We start from the raw sequence: 4219 nt of genomic DNA, 5'->3' as shown, positions 1-4219 counted from the left end.
ATGATAAAACAGTAAGATCAACAAGTTCAACATTAGCCTTAAATAAAATTAAATTCAAACACACCCGGGTAGCTGGAAGCGGAGGAGAATTCCATTAAAAATGTTCAAATTTGACATGTTTTTTTCTACTTTTTTTATGCATATATACCTTAAAAGGATGAAAATAGATTGTTTCTTGCTCATTTCATAAGTAATAATCATTGCTGGTGTTATTCAAAAGTCAAATGTACATTTACATATCCTACATGTAATCTTAATGGAGAAAACTGGAAAGAGTTGGGTGATTTTTCAACTATGTAAACACATCTAAATATCTTTATAAAATAAAAAATGAAGGAAATATAATTGCATACTTTTATTGAAAAACAAATTTTCACAACAATTATATTTCTTTAAACAGCCTTAATTTTGTTTTTCATAATTTCTTATCAAACATGAACAAACCACAATAGGACATGATGCTTTCTTAAAGTTCCATTATTGTTCATGCATTATCCGATTTAATTTGAATTACCGGTAGATAGTCTGTAGAACACAGGGAATATGTATGTGGGTAGAGGTGACAGGTTAACCTCAAGAGCTGAAACCACAAGAATCAACAGGTAGAAGCCATGTGGTAACAAGAGTCTGCTTTAAGCTGAAATGAAGAAAAAAAAATTAGCTGTGTTAACATATATGTACTTGTAATAGCTGTGTTTACATTAACATATACATAATATTTTTGGAAAAAATACACTGACCATGCAGTGTTATAAGTATGACATATCCAAATACCGGTATATGACATTAACATTTAGCCAGTACAAAAACAAAAATGTGCATATCAAGTCATAATATCATACCATTAAAATAATTTCTTGGGTATAGACATATCAGATTGGGAGAGAGCGAGAGCAGGAGTGAGAGAGAGAGTTTGTTTTACTTGAAGTGCGACAGCAATATTTCAATTCATAAACTACAAAGGAATATTACCAATCCAAACATGCAGTGTCAAAGTATAAGCTTCTGGTACGTGTATACCATGTTTTGTCAATTCTACTGGGGTTTATTGTGAATAAATTTAGCGAGGGTTTTTTTTTCTTACGAATTACATGTTTTAAAAACAATACTATGTATAATGCGCATAAAAATGAGGGATTAATAATACATGCTCATTTTAAAATTCAATGCACTTTGGATTTCTTTTACAAGATCGAGATATTTTTGTCACAAAATTAAGTTGCCCTCTGACAGTTTCAGTCTTTGCCAAGATTAAAAGAGAGAGAGAGAGAGAGAGAGAGAGAGAGAGAGAGAGAGAGAGAGAGAGAGAGAGAGAGATCTGAGGCACATGCAGTAAAAATTATTTACATGCTATGTAGATGTGATACTGTAAAACGAGAAAATTTGGCGCATACGTATTTTAGCGCAAACACAAGTGCCAGTACATTAGCGCAATTATATTTTAGCGCATGCATCTTTTCTTTAAAAAAGAATACAAAAAATTTTGTTGTTTGATAAACGATCACGCCCAAATTTTAGTTCTGTGTTCACTCAAGCACATGAAAACAACGACTTTGATTTCTATCTCGCATGCAAGGTAAACTGTCGTTGAGAACAATACACTTACTTTTGTGTAAATCGTCAGTAGATAGGTATGAAAACTTCGTTTATTGGCAATGATGTGTAATTTTTGCTGGTAAACAAATTTGAGTAATTGGATTTTGAATTTAACGTGTCGACTTGGATAACACTAAAAGAAGTGAAATCGAATGCTACATTTACCATGAGTCTCGATCATCATGAGAGAATCTTTTTCACAGTAATTTTACATTTAAAAAAACACAAAAAATTGGTATCGTCTTGTTATCTTTATATCCACTAATCAGAGATGAAAGAAATCATGATCAAGCATGTATTGTCAGCGTTAACGATCGCCACGTTTAATCACATTTTCACCCCGAGGCGCTAAATTGAAGTGGCATGGGGAGAAGCCCAATTTTCAAGGTGCTACATTTGTAATGAGAAATATTAAAAAGCAATTAAAACGGAATTAATTAATCCATGTTTAGGCACTTATACCCGATAACCCATACCGTTTACCTGTGTAATTGTTTAAAAAAAAGAATCGACAGCATCTGATATTTAAATGAACACTTCCATATAGCCTTTAAAATGGACTCACGTTATTGTTTTGCAAGTTAAAAAAATTTAATACATATGGAAAATTGTTGGCGCACTATTAATTTTAGCGCTCAGAGGCAGTTGCGCCAAAGGCGCTAAAATTTGTAGTGCGCCATATTTTCTCGTTTTACAGTATGCATGTAAAGCTTACCTAAAATGAATCAATATGTATAAAAGATAATATAATCTCTCAAATTACAATGATTCTGTGAAATACTTATATCTTGAGAAGACTGTTTAATAGATATCATGGAACATTGACCTAAATTCTGAGCTTGATATAATTTGAAATTTGAGACTTTTCATCTCGCACTCTGTTTTACATGCCTGTTACACAAGCAATAACCATATATAACAGAAAGCGAGACAAAAGGTCTAATTTTAATTAGATTGAATATTTACTTTGTCAAATATATTTATTTAATTAAACACAAGCATGAGTTTTTAATTTAAAAATTAAGTGAAGGCGATATGGTAAAGATCTGCTATATTTAAATATTTAGGGTAAAGTTATCATCATGCAAACATGCACTCTAATTAAAACATTCTATTCTTGTGTACCTTAAGTCTCCCACTGCTTTTAATTTTAAATTCTTCATGCAATTTACTACTGATATCCTCTCTTCACTTGCCTCGGATAGTCTTTTAAACACCATCACCAGTCCCGTAAATTCATGTGGTCCATTTTGTTTACATGTAAAAATGGCGACTCTCGATCTCGATGTAAATTCAACATACTTGATTTTCCGAGGTCGGTAGCGTGTTTCGGAGAAAGTCTGAGGCAAATAAAGAGTCGATATCAGTAGTAAATTGCATGAAGAATTTAATGGTACTAATGTTTTCACAGAATTTGCGTATAAATAAGGTAAATCAGTCCAAAACTAGCGCACGTTTTTCTGCGCAATAAATATACATGTACAATTTTTTCAATGGGTGGCCCTGTAGCTCTCCGGTCTGTCAATATTTTTTTCCCGGAGAGCTACAGTGTTGCAGCTACCGTGAAAATACACTGGACAGATAACATTCCGAGATTCCGCTGACTCTAACGCCCGCTTTTATATTGTGATGTACTTCAAAAGCGGAGGTAAGAGTCAGAGGAATCTCGGATTAGATTGAAAAGTGCAAATACTTTGAAAAGAAAAAGTCAATACGACATATCCTGTATTGAAACATACCTTTATAATCTGTCATACGTTAGTAGAGCTGAAATTTCCACTATCGACGTCTTGCAGGCCATGCTTCTTTTAAAAATGTAGACACACCGCTATCAGCTGTTTGTTCGCAGTCAAAACATGGCGAGTTGAAATGGGGAATCGTACGATAATTATTTCGATTAAAACTAATAAGACTAATAAAAACTAACAACGTAATTATCGATCGAAATAACGAAATTGTATCGATAAACACTTTAATTAACTATTAAAAAACAGAGTCCGGTTTTATGACCTGCACGAATTGTTTTCAGCAGGAGTTACTTTCAGTGTGAATTTTACACTATTTTTAAACCAAGAACACGGAATCAAAATTTCCGGAAAAATCAAAATTTAAACCCCGATATCTCTGCAATGCATCATCCGACTTGAAAACGAATTTCAGTTTTGTATTAAGCTTTGCAAACTCTACAATATGCATATAATTTTGTGTTTTATATATAGTTTAATTATCAGTACGAATTGTTTTCAGTAGAAATTACTTTCGGTGTGAAATTTGCACTATTTTTAAAACCAAAAACACGGAATCAAAATTTCCGGAAAGATCAATTTTTAAACCCCGATATCTCTTAAATGCATCATCCGATTTGAAAACGAATTTCAGTTTTGCATTTGGCTTTGCAAACTCTACAACATGCATATAATTTTATTATTCGCTCAAAAAAATGAAAATTCTGAAAAATAAGAATCACTTCCGGTTTCGACCGGAAGTGACAAAATATTTTTTTTTGTAAATTTGCCATAAGTAAATCCGCAGATTTACAATCACAGAGAATTTCAAGTCTTTATAAACAACCGTTTACGAGAAAAGTCCTGGACAAAATCACTTTTTGAAATTTTTAAAAATG

The 4219-nt window shown here is 32.4% G+C and overlaps 1 long non-coding RNA gene across 1 annotated transcript; it reads right to left on the bottom strand.

Moving 5' to 3' along the window:
* Window positions 1–340: 340 nt before the first annotated feature.
* On the bottom strand, window positions 341–3654 carry LOC128160222 (uncharacterized). The gene is made up of 2 exons (XR_008240257.1): window positions 2722–3654; window positions 341–637 (listed from the first exon to the last, which is right to left on the bottom strand). It is a non-coding gene; the product is annotated as an uncharacterized LOC128160222 (long non-coding RNA).
* Window positions 3655–4219: the final 565 nt, after the last annotated feature.

The sequence above is a fragment of the Crassostrea angulata genome, chromosome 8 (assembly GCF_025612915.1).
Source record: "Crassostrea angulata isolate pt1a10 chromosome 8, ASM2561291v2, whole genome shotgun sequence".
NCBI classification, from domain to species: domain Eukaryota; kingdom Metazoa; phylum Mollusca; class Bivalvia; order Ostreida; family Ostreidae; genus Magallana; species Magallana angulata.
This window is presented reverse-complemented; position numbering and strand designations above follow the sequence as displayed.